Raw genomic sequence first — 13,417 nt, 5'->3', positions numbered from 1 at the left:
CTTACGTTCATTTCTAGCTGATGTTTTTCTTAATATGTATTAAAAGTATGTTAAGGAAGTAATATTGAATACAAAACAGTTCATAATAAATCATCTTGAGCTTCTGTTATACCAAGTCTCCTTTAGTTTAATATGTTACTGTTTAAAATTGAATGAAATAAAATCACCCACCATTTGTTTGAAGTGCTATGCAGAGCAGTATTTTGACTGTATTTAAAATGCCATCACATATAGTTATAAAGCATCTTACCGTGTATATCATTTCTGTCGACATGTTCACTCACATTTCATTACTTTTTCATGTATTATTTTATGAGGTTTTTTCTAAAACAAGGATATAGCCAATGTTCAGAAAAAATGTGTGTGCTCTTCTCTCTTAGAAGTCATCTTTGAATTTGAAATCAGTCTCTATTATGTATTGTACCTTAATTAGCCTTTTCAGGAAAATGTTAAGTTAAATTTCACAGAGACTCCCTACCACTGTTGGTGTCTTCCACTTTATATGCAATGCACAGTTTGCTAAGACACGTAATGTGAATGATGAGGCCTAGGCATATAAATATATAATATTTATACATTTTAAATCTTTCTTTAAAACAAGAGAGATGATCATTTTCAAACTATATTAGTCTCATTTATCTCCATGATGCCATTAATGTTGTAAAATGTTGCAGCAACATTACTAACTCCTGAAGGCCTGCATCAGCCGTTAGCTACTCAGCCGCATTATTAGATTGTCAACATAATTCAGACAGCTCATATCGAAGGAGCCAACCCGCTGGCTCCAATGCTTTGCAAATGTATCTGCTTGATGAAGGAGCTCTGAACATATTGAGGCCTTTACTGTTTCTATGCGTATCACACTTGCAGAATCATCTCTGTTGCTGCTTCAGAAATGCACTTAAGATTTACACCCTTGTTTTTCTGTCTCGCACACTTTAGTATATCTCAGTTCCCAGTCACCGTGAGCACAGGAGGGAGGAAAACACAACTCGTAAAAATAGCTAACAAGTCCGTGTTATACTGATCAGCATTACACAATGACAGTTTCACGTTTTTCCAGTTAAGGGATTAAATAAAGCCTCCAGATGTAAAGATAAAATTGCATATTTATTTAAGAAATCTGTCCAAATATTTACAGGGTGCAGTCGATGCTTTTGTTTTGCAGTTAAAGGGTACAGCTCTGTCAGGTGTGTTTTATGTATCAAAATAGAGGAGAAAAAAAAGAACAAAAATAGGAGTTCCCCTTTAAACCTGAATTCAAACAGGAACACGTGCAAAAATCTAGAACTGAATTTGATATCAGAGTCGAAGAGAAGTGGAGATTTTTTTGAAGGGATGTGACACTTGAAATCACAGTGGATGAATCGTAAATACGCAAATTTGAAAGGCACAACATAGAGAACGTTCTATTCGTGCTCTGAATTTTCTTCATGACTCCCTGCCTCCTTTATCTGCAGATGCAATGCTACTTTGAATTGTCTGAGAAAGTGCAAGTTAGGGTTTATGTATTTTGGATTATTTTTTTAATTCCTCAAAGATAATCACAGTGAGTATATTTAGAGGTTCTAAGTTGGGTGAAGAATCAAAGCTCTATCACAACTGAAACAACCTTCCAGGCAACCCAGCAAGAGGAAATAATGTGGCGTCACCTAGCACACACGGTGGTGATTCTGGAATCTCCTTTTCTGTCCCTGCATCTCCTCAGCTTATCAATCATTTAATCACAACAGACTCTTTTGTGCTGGGAGCTTAGTTACAGAATCCTTCAGTGCAGTCTGCAAACACTTGCTGAATTCCTGGAATGAGCTAAACGTTGTGCTAGGCATACAGGAATCAACGGTGTAAAGATGGGATCAGCTCGTAGGAGAATCAGCATGCAAGCAAAGGCTGCTGCTGTGAGGAGTAAAACAACAGAGTATGAACACAGTGGCCCCGGATCTGGTTTTGCAATCATTTCATCTGCTGGAATGCACTAGGGATGACCTCCATGCAGAAATATAGTCATTGTTTTTTTCCAGCTTTGTTGAGGATATAATTGATGTATGGCATTTTGTGAGTTTAAGGTATACAACGTGATGATTTGATACATATATATTTTGTGAAATGATTATCACAATAAGATTAGTGAACACACGCATCACTTCACATAACCACATTTTTTTTTTGTATGGTGAGAACATTTAAGATTCATTTCTTAGCAACTTTAAAGTATATAATACAATATTTTTTTACCGTCGTTACCACGCTGAATATTAGATCCCAAGAATTTATTCATTTTATAACTGGAAGTTTATGCCCTTTGACTTATATTTCCTCATTTCTCCCACCCACCGAGCCCCTGGCAGCCACCAATCTACTCTATGTTTCTCTGGGTTTTGCTTTTTTTAGATTCCAGTAAGTGAGATCGTACAGTGTTTATCTTTCTCTGTCTGGTTTATTTCACTTAGCATAATGCCCTCAAAGTCCATCCATGTTGTCACACATGGCGGGATTTTTCTTTTTTATGACTATGTTTTTTCATTTTTATGGCTATATATCACATCTTCTTTATATATTCATTTGTTAATAACATGTACATTATTTTTCTATCGTGGCTACTGTAAAAAATGCTGAAGTGAACATGGGAGTGTAGATATTTCTTTGAGATCAACCATTGCCTTAACACTGTTGAAAGCAATTACTGATACTTGAAATAATTTTTTTCTCATATACATATATGTATAATTATGGAGTTATAAAATTACGAATTTTCAAAGTAGTTTATTCCCTTATTGACTGATCCCCTTTGGTTATCCTGACAAAGACTTTCTGCTGTGACGGTTGGATCAATGTTTAATTTTCTCTGTTAAATTTCTTTATTTTCAAAGAGTAAACAGGTTTAATAGCTATCTTTAATGATAACATTTGAGTTTTGTCTAGCTTTCCCTATCATGATTAATAATTAGGAGTTAATGGATTTTTAATAATTCAATGATATTTATCCAATAAAATAATTATTTTTTGGCAAACTTTAATAGTGGAATTCCCTTCAAGCAGATATCCTGTTTATACAGCCCCCTAAATTGCTACAAGGTTCCCCTTTTTCCACCACATATAATACCCCAGGCTCATTTTGTGGCTCCTTGTTTTACTCCTGGAATCAACCATTCTTCAAGGATCCCTGACTTTATTTCATGTAGAATGGCATTAGAAATCTCCACTTGATGTTTGCGTTTCTTATTATTACTGAGGTCAAGTTGCTTCCCAGAAATTTCAGTAGACAGAGCCAAAAAATGTATATATACATGCATACATGTATGTAAGTTTTATACGTAAACATATAATATAAACATTTAAACATGCATTTATTTATATATATAATTATATACATTAAATCTACTAAATGCTTATATATACATATATCTAAAGTCCATGAATTCATATTGAAAGTTCCAGTTTAATTTTAACATTTTAGTGCTTTTGTCATGTTTTATAATTGTACATATTTTCTCCTAACCCAAAATTCTTGATTTGTAATGTAATTAACATAATAATTACTTACATTTTATCTTGCAAAATGTAACTAAAAATAACACTACAGTGTGAAATTTTTAATTTCCTTGTACTTTTTTTTCTTTCAAATGCGTCAACTGAAAGTACAATTGTAAAGTGCAGTCAACACCTTTCCTTAAATTACTTGACATAAATTATTTTTTCTGTGTTAATGCTGTGAAGCTGATACAAGGTTAGGTTGATTTGTCTCCATTTGTGTTCATGTATAGGCCTTTTTATAATTTAGATTTTTTGTAGTTATTGTTTGGAATTATGAGTGCATTTACTTGATTCAAAGGCAAAGACTATGTGGAGATTTTGTTTTACCTTCACCCTTGAACTTGTGACCACCTACATTAGTTACCTACTAGTAGGTACCTAGTTACCTACTAGTAGTTACCGTTAGTAGGTAACTAATGATACTGGTTTCTTGGTTATATAATAGGGTCACTGTGTTTTCTATGTGAATATAAAAAAGTATATTTTTATGTATTCTGACTACATCTACTACCTCCTCTTCTTTCCTTTTTTAAAGTACAAATGTTCACGTATTAAGTACATTATTCTGAACTCTGCTTATCGAAATTAAGAAAAGGAACCCTCCATCTTTTTAGGTTCTTTCTTTATACACCCATGATAGTTTAAATGATTTTCCCGTGTTCTTTGAGTTATAGTCATTAACGTCTGTATGTTCCTCCGTTGGATTGTGAGCCCCTGGGTATAGACATGTTCTTATCAGAATTTTATAATTAAAAAAATTTATTACTGAATTTATTACTGTTTGTTTTATTTTTGACCCATAATTAAGTGCTTACTGAAAAGTGATTGCTTGTTAAACAAGATTGTAAATACAATTTATTCCCTAAGAGTCCACACCATTCCTCAAGGATCTGAAAATGTTGTATTTTGTTTTTCCAAGTCTGCAGAGAGTGAAATTGAATTTCCTCACCCAGATTTTGTCCGCAGCGCCCACAGGCATCAGTGTCCTTCCCACCCACACGCCTGTCTTATCCAAACTGCAGCTTGTTTTTTCCAGGAGTGAGTCTGGTTTTGTCAGAAAGGGACAAAGGAGTCCTCCAGATGTCCATGACCCATTTAGAGAATTCTTGGGTTCTTGATGAATTCCGGCTTCTCTGTTTACCTTGAGCTGCTCATAAATTCCAAAAAGCACAGATCAGTTTTCCTCCCTCTCCTCAGGAGTCGTCTGCACTTTGAGATTTATCACAGATCACAAAAGAGCTCCTTTTAACTTATCTTACAAATGGCTTATAGTAACCATAATAGCTATAATTTAGAGATTATTACAATGCTTCCAGCAATTGTTTTATATGTATTACTTCTTTCCCTTAATCTTCCTAATAGCCCTACAAAGACATTAATATCTTTTTCTTTTTATAAATCAGGAAACTATATCTTAAATGTTAGGTATTTTCTCAAGCATTTCCAGTTAATAATACTTTTTAAAAGGGCCACAATTATGCATTAAGCCCTTATGACTTCAATATCTGAGCTCCAGCCACTGCAACTCATTTTCTAACAGTATAAAAGTATTTACAAATTGAATTCATCTGGATCTTCCATAGGATTTCTGGTGTCATTTTGTAGTTTCAGTTTTGAGCTGATAGTTACCAGTAGCCTAAAAGAATGATGAAAAGACCCCAGATATGTAAGTTTCTCTTGGCTTGTTAAGAAGCATTGTCCTACTGACCAATACTGGGGCCTGAGGCAAGGCAAAAGTAGTTATACTAATGCTATATTTATTTAAAAGTTAGAATTTTGTTCATCGTGAATTTTTGCATTACTTGTGACCTTTAAAATGTACTGCCCTCATATTTCTCTTGATGCACAAGAGTGTTTTTTCTGATTTTCCCCTTAATTTTGTACTCAAAGTGAGTATCACATTCACTGCATCCTAGACCCAGCCCTGTAAATGAGGAAGACATTTGTTGTTAGAGAACCCTGTACCATTCACTCAGTCAATATCTACAAAGCCAAAATCGGATAGGCGTCTTGGGGGTTAATAAGAATCAGACTCATGATCTTGGGCTTGAGAAATTTTCAATGAAATTTTGTCCGTAAACTATTAGTGTGCAAACTGACAGTAAGGACGAGCATATGGCAAGTTCAATGTAAATACAATTTATTATCTAGTTCTGACAATAGCAGGATCCGAGTGTGTCAGAGGAGCTAGTGTCATTGTGTGGGCGGAGCCTGATCTGGAACTTTAAGAATGTACAAGAATCAAACAGAGGAGACCAGGGGGACACTGCATTTCAGAGACATACCATGAGACATTAAAGGCCAGAATTTGTGGGGTTTGGGAGGAGGGCTGCAGTGAATAAAAATTGATCAGAAATTTCACGCAGTGAATCAGTATAAGAGAATTTGTAAAATTTGATTGGGAAGACTTTGTAAGATTGCCGAATCCAAAAATCTAAAAAAAAAAAAAAATGGGGAGGGAATTCTATTTCATAGGAAGTTTCTGGACAAGATCATTTTGGTGAACAGGAAGAGTAGTAAGGATAGAGAATTATCCCTGTGTATTGAAGTCTGAAGTGAAGTAATAAGGACCTAACAACACGAAATGGGGCATTTTGACTTCCGTCATGTAATAAAAATCACTTCATGTCATCAGAAATAATAGTTGCAGAGCTAACAACTATTGAGCATGTGCTGTGTGGTGGGCACGACTTTGAAGGACACAGAATGCTTCCTACAGACACACAGCGTTAGTTCAGAAGAAAAGTTCTCAGTTATTTACCATCATGAGTGGTGTTTCTTTATTTTAGACACTTTATCACAGTAAGAAAGTTTGTTTTATATAAAAATTTTTTCGGCATCCATTAAGTTGTTCATGCTTTTTCTACTGCCTGCTAATGTGAAAAATCACATTGCTGATAAATGTAAGTGCTAACTCACCTTTCAGTTCCAAACATAATCATGATGTGGTTATAAAAGAGCCGCTTTTTTTATACTTTGGTATTTTATGTTTTTTATATTTATAGATTTGGTTTGATTTGTTGACATTTTTATTGAGTTTTACATCTGTGGTTCCCGCACCTTGGCATCTGTGTCAGGTTTTAGTACAACAGTTATGCTGAATCTAGAAATTGATTCGGGAAGTTTTTCCTCTTCTCTCCCCTTTTCTGAAAGAGAAACTGAGATGATGTCTTCCTTACATATATGGAAGACGGCACAAGCAAATCTTTCTGGATCTGGAGTCCTGTTGCAGTCCATTTCTTTTCTGGGCATCGTGGATATTTTTGAAAAGATTTAATTACATATTTAATTTCTTTACAATATCTAGTGCATTTTCCCCCAAGTTAGATTTTTAAGCAGATTCGTAAGACTCTACAGAGATTTAAAGTGAAGGATGTGTTGCGGTAAGAGGAAGAGAATGCAGCCCCGGGTTGCCAAGTCTGAGGGACACCTGGTGCATACCCTGTCCTTGGACCACTGTTCATGTGTATCATGCTGTGGCCCCAGCCAGAGCCTCCATATTTCTGAGGAAAGTTGGCTTGGGAGAGCTCACCAGAGCAGCTCTCAGCATCCCTTTATATAACTTGAAACTTTTTGTTATACTCCTCATGACTTTTTCTTCCTGAACAGAATATGTCAGAGAAAGTTCCCTGTTCTGACATTCCCTGTTGCATACCCTTTCGTGAATTGGTATTATCTTTGATTTAGTCTCATTAATGCTGCTGAAATATTAAGGTCAAACTTTTATTTATAAATGATATTTGAAAAGTCAGGGCAATTGGCAACATCGTGAAGCGAATCACAGAGGGACCTCTGCCTGTAATAAGTCAGCATTAGTGGGAGAGAAATCGCTCATCGAGCAAACGTCCATCTTTGCTATTAGGTCATGTGTCTGTATTATTATCTCCTAATCGGTCATCTGTCTGTCCTGTCGCTCTGACACAGGATCCTAAATGGTAAAATATGATTCCCAAAGACGGATTATTTTTTCCCTTTCAATTTTTTCCCAACACCTTCCCTATACGTCACTGTTCAGTTGAGGATAAGGAAGTAATTTTCTACTTGGAAGTCAGAACACTCATCTTAACTGCCAAGATGACACAAAATAATTCCATTTGACAATTGCTGGCACTGTATCAATAATGCTTCAAGTCACAAAATACTTTTCCAGAATATTGTTCTGTTGTTCCTTCTTTTTCGCTCTCTCTCTTCTCTCTCTTTCATCACTCCAGTTAAGTTGCAGCTTTCTTTTCGTCAAATGGAGGGTACAAAATATGCCAATTTATAAAACGGCCAAAGTAAGTCACACTGTAAATGGAGATTTCTTGACATTTCCTTGGCATAACTTAAATCCTTTACTCTGAGAAAAGTTCAAACTTCAGTTCTGCTGTCCCAACTATGCTTGGTTAAAACAATTCACGTTCTGAATCAAATAATTAATAATAGGTAGTATAGTATGTGTGCTCTTAGAGGCAGAATAAAAGTAAGATTTTTTAAAACAGTAAAGGAAAAATTAAATGACTGTATGTCTATGGGAGAAGGTTATGAAGGTGGGTGAAGGCTGGTGTGTATTGTAATGAGCACTGTGTGTGGTAGGTGTGAGTCAAAACACTTCCTGCCATAACAGATTAAATTACCCCCACCCCTGCCCTGCTGAGAAGCCTGGCACAAAGAGAGGTGTGCCCTTTGCAAAGTAAATATAAATATTATTTACCTCAGTCTCTACCATTCTCCTAATCTCTACTATTCCTTTACTTGAATTTGAGAAAGAGCTTTAACGCTCTTTGGCTGAGGGAGAAGGTGAAAATTGCTTAATATGGTGTATGAAAAATTGTAGAGGTTTAGTATAATGGTATTTCCTTCCTTTAAGCATAAAATTACCTTCTAGCAATTTGTAAATCTAGGGCGAAATCAAACTTTATCCTGAACCTGGTTGCAGTATTTTTAAATTTGCCCCACTATAAAGTTTTAGCCTTAAGTGGTCTCCTTTGAAGCCCTGGGCTGTTAAGTAGGCCACCACTTCCTCCGTGGGTTCTGGCTTTATGCTGTTCCCTTCCCTTCTCAGCTCTAGGAGACTGAGGACAGTCCTGCCTGGCTCTTGAGCCTTTTAGCTGATGCTCTCTTCCCGGCCTCTTGCTCCACACACGTTAGGTACCTGAAGATGCTTTGAGACGAAGTGTGAAGCAGAGCATCAGGCTGACCTGGTTTTGATTCCCTTTCTCCGCATTCTTTGCTACTCAAGTTCAGAGGTCCTGAGCAACTCTCGGCAGCATTCTTCCATTTTTGTAAGACTGCAGAAAGTGTGACCCTGAGCCCTTTCTTGCATGTGGATGGTCAACTGTCTCGAATGGCAAATTTGTGGAGAATGATGGAGTTGCCTGAATTCATGTCCCTTCTTCAAGGATCGTGGGTGTTTCATTCTGTCCAGCTCAATTGCTCTATACTTCATTCAAAGAGCTATTTTGTATTTTTCCCAGTTTGTTTTATTTTATGTCATCAGCATAAATCAGCAGAGGAGCTTGATTATAAACCACCCATTACCTTCAAAAGCAGGTATATAGCAGTAGAACAGATGGTGAAATTTAGTTTGTTTATTTTCTAAGAAATGTAGAGACTCAGGGCCATACAGGCTTCTTAGTGGCAAGTCAGGGATGAGATTCTGTTCCTTGAGAGAGAAAAAAAAAAAAGACAGAGAAGGAAAGAAAGAGAAGAAAACCCAGTTTCCCGACTTCCTATATTGCTATGTCAGTTTCTGTTGAATGAATTCAATTATTTTATTGGGAATGAGAAGATGTGATAAGATTCATCAGACCATTGACAGAATCGCTATTTCAGTTAGGATAAAAAGATATCTACCATTCTCACTTATGTGAAACACTGTATGTAGAACTACTCTGAGACAGAGAACAATTCTCTCATTAAAAACCTTTTTGTAGAACTAATTTTGTCTGGATACAATAATTTAACTTTTTATTTTTTGATACTAATATTGAACTTCAAATTAGTTACAAAATTTCTCTGTATTAATATATTATAGATGTTTAGTAATGAACACTAAATGTTTTCAAAATTGAATCACACATTGACCGGCATTTTTATTCCCCCTACTATTCATCCTCAATTGCAAAGATATTTGTATTTTCTTAATTTCCATAATCATTCTTAAAACTGGATTCAGTTCCCATGTTTACTTTATACTAAACCATGAACTAAATCACTGCAGATAATTAACAGAAATATTTTTATAAATAATAAAAGTAGAAACAATGTTGAAAATTATAGTGGTCAAAGTCCTAACTTTTATCTAATACTGTAATTTATTCAGTAATATTTCACCATATTATTATTTACTATCTACTTGCATGCTTCTAAGTTTGGAAATAATATTAGGCAAATTTTATATTACTCAAATTTGTTCTGGTAATGAAAATAAAATGGATTTATTTCAGAAAAAGTAGAAAAGCAAATACATAAATGTATGCAATCAATGCTAAGATCACCCATATATAAATTAAAATAAAATATGTGAAGTATTTCTTTTAAAAATTTCAATATTTTTTAAAAATGGAAAGAGTATAATGAATACCTATATATCATGTGTGTTTATGCATGCACACAGAGTTGGATTTTGTATATATTCTGTTTTTTAGAGCTGAGTTAGTTAGGCTGACAACCAAAATGAGGGCAAAGTACAATGATACCCTGTATACCCTCTGCCCTACACATGCATACCTGCCCCCTTGTCAACATCCCCCATCAGAGCGGTGCATTTGTTACAACTGATGAGCCTAATCTGACACACCCAGAGACCATAGTTTACCCTTACATTTCACTCCTGGTGTTGCACCTTCTGTGGATTTGGACAAATGTGTAAAGACATGTACCCATCATTATAATAACATACAGAGTATTTTGCCCTAAAAATCTTCTGTGGAGTGCCTGTTTATTCCTCCCACACCCTCTACCCCTGGCAAACACTTGTCTTTTTACTGTCCCTATAGTATTGCCTTTCCAGAATGACATACAATTGAGTCATACAATGTGTAGCTGTTTCAGATTCTTTCACTCAGTAATATGCATTTAAGTTTCTTCTAGGTCTCTTCTTGGATTGATGGCTCATTTCTTTAGTGCTAAATGATACCATGTTGCTTTTGTCATGTAATTTAGTTCCCCTGTAGTCAGATGACCTATTGTGTATGAATTGACACCTTTTAGATTTATTTGGACTCAACTGGTGGACCAAAATATGATCCACTTTGATAAATATTCTATATGCTCTTGGGGAAAAAAATGTGCATTTATCCTACTGACGTTGTTAAGAGAGTTCTGTCCAAAACAATTTGGCCAAATTGTTTGATAGCATTGCTCAAATCTTCTGTATTCTCACAGATTTTCTGTCTACCTTCTCTGTTTCTGTCCAAAACAATTTGGCCAAATTGTTTGATAGCATTGCTCAAATCTTCTGTTTCTCACAGATTTTCTGTCTACCTTCTCTATGAATTATTGAGAAAGAGATATGTTAAAATTTTTTACTATATCTTTATATTTGTCTATTTAAAAATTATATCAATCTTTGCTTCACATGAAATGAAACTGTTTTTTAGGTGCACAAATGCTTCTAGCAGTTACGTACTCCTCATGAATGAACCCCTGTATCATCAGGAAATACCCACTTTACTCTTGGTAATATTCTTTGTTCTGAACCTACTTTGTCTGATATTAAGAGCTTCTGATTAGTGTCAGTACATTGTACGCCACGTAGGGTGGCCGTGGAGACGAGGCACATTGTACTTTAGTCTCTCTTTTACCTTTTAGTCTTTTTGTGTCTCGTTATATGAAGTAAGCCTCCAATAGGAAGCATACGGTTAAGTCTTGTGCCCGTGTGTGCCTGTGTGCGTGTGCGTGTGTGTGTATGTGTGTGTGCCTGTGTGCGTGCTTGTGTGTGTGAGTGTGTATGTGTGTGCGTGTGTGTGCCTGTGTGTGCGTGTGTGTGTGCATGTGTGTGTGTGTGTTTGTGTATGTTTTCAATCAAGGACTTTCAATGTGCCAGTCAATATGCGTTATATTCTAACAAAAATACAAGTCAGACCATGTGCTCCAGAGCTCTGCATTCAGTTAAGCAAGCCTTTATATGCCTAGCTAACTGTCTATAACACGAAAGGGCAAAGCAGGTAATCTAAGTGTAATATTCTGAGTTCTCAGAAGATACAATGATATTACGGTAATCTAAATTATAACTTTATGCTGATAACTTAAGTGATTATCCAGGTTGTTAATCAAGCCTGCTATTAAAAATACTTGAATTGTGTTAACTAAGCTGTAACAGTATACGCAATGTTAATATTTTGCCACACATCATTTCTTCGTCCAACAGATCAAGCCTAGAGGAACCAAACACAAAACAAAGTGAAAAACACTTTCAACAAGAAAATAGCTGAACCTGCAAATCAGCAGCTGTCTCTCGTGCTGAGACATCCTCGGGTTCAACTGGGGAAAAATGAAAAGCTACAGGGAACAAGATATGAAAAGCAATTGGAAAACCAGGTGAACTGGATAAGGAAAAATAACATCCTGCTGCATTTCAAATGTGCCTCAGTGAGAAGCAGTGGTTACAGGCAAAACGTGTCTTCCAAACGTCATCAGAGACCCTGAAATGATAAGTCTAAAAGGTCTGTCACAAACATCCCTTTATGTCTCTGGCAAAAATAATTTAATTGTGGCATGGTTTCAAACTTTAACCCATAGAACTTATGATTCAATATTAATCATTATTTTCTTTTTTATGTTCTGCATCTTAGGTTAATTTCTCAAACAGGAGATCCTTGTGGCCTGATTTAGTTCACATTTGTTAAATATAGCTATTTTTGTGATATGATAGCTATTACTAAAAAGCGCAGATGTTATCAGCAATTACCACCCTAAGCCCAGTGTTCTTAGCAAACCTCTGCTGACCGGAAAAGAGATACACATGGCAGTTGCCAGAGTCAAAGTGGCCTTGTTTTTTACATTCAGGGAAATCCTACTATGGAATCCCAAAAGCAGGCATGATTTTTAAAGCTGAAATACCCAATCCAGGCAGAGAGATTCTTTATACACTTCAAATAACTTTATGGATCAACATGTATATAGTTAAACTTTCAGTATCAAAAGCAAAAAGTAAAAGCACAATGACAAAGGTTTCCATAAGTTCAGTAATACTCTTAAACAAATGTATTTGTAGTCTATATGACCGTGAGACAAGTGGTACTAAGAACACAGACAATGCTTGTTTTCCACGGGGATTGCAAACACCTACTGCAAAAACTCCAAGACCGTGTTCTGCTGTCGACAAGACATTGTTGAGCTCAAGAATTACTTCACCAGAGCGACAAGAGAGCTTCAGATCTAGAAATCATGGTAAAGCAGAGTGAGTGAAAGAATAAAGTATATTTAGTCTGGAAAAGAGAATGCTTAGTCAATACATTTAAATTTACCTTAAATAAGTGAAGAATTATCCTATGTAAGAAAGATTTATTTATACTTAATAAATGAATGTGTATTGTTTTCATATTATTTTAGAAGGCGGTTATAAACCCTAGAGGTATATGTTATTTTTAATTATAAAACATAAAATTTCTTCATTTAAAAAAAGAAGCTCACATATAATTTTACAGATATTGATTTTAGGATATATGTCCTAAAAACAGTATCTATAACATATGTGTGTGTGTGTGTGTATATATATATGTACACCACATAGGATCCGTTATGATAATAACGTGGACTACATTTCATCTCAAAGTAGAAAGATAAACAATATTTTCTAATTAGAATAGAATATACTAAATTATGCTGCAAATTTCATAAAAGTGACTTCGTGTTGGGATTAACCATATTCCGTGTTATTAATGCTATAAGCAAAATA

At 35.4% G+C, this 13,417-nt stretch overlaps 1 long non-coding RNA gene across 4 annotated transcripts in view; it reads left to right on the top strand.

Moving 5' to 3' along the window:
* Positions 1–12,928, top strand: part of LOC140690498 (uncharacterized) — a 168,585-nt gene extending 155,657 nt beyond the window's left edge. For 2 of the 4 annotated variants that reach the window (XR_012065809.1, XR_012065807.1), the window contains 2 exons: positions 11,118–11,196; positions 11,888–12,928. This is a non-coding gene — a long non-coding RNA (uncharacterized lncRNA). The remainder of the gene's footprint in view (positions 1–11,117; positions 11,197–11,887) is intronic. The other 2 variants (XR_012065810.1, XR_012065808.1) reach the window with 2 other exon arrangements.
* Positions 12,929–13,417: the final 489 nt, after the last annotated feature.

This window comes from Vicugna pacos, chromosome 30 (assembly GCF_048564905.1).
Source record: "Vicugna pacos chromosome 30, VicPac4, whole genome shotgun sequence".
In the NCBI taxonomy this organism is placed as follows: Eukaryota; Metazoa; Chordata; class Mammalia; order Artiodactyla; family Camelidae; genus Vicugna; species Vicugna pacos.
Note: the sequence above shows the minus strand (reverse complement) of the source record. Positions and strands in the feature narration are given on the sequence as shown.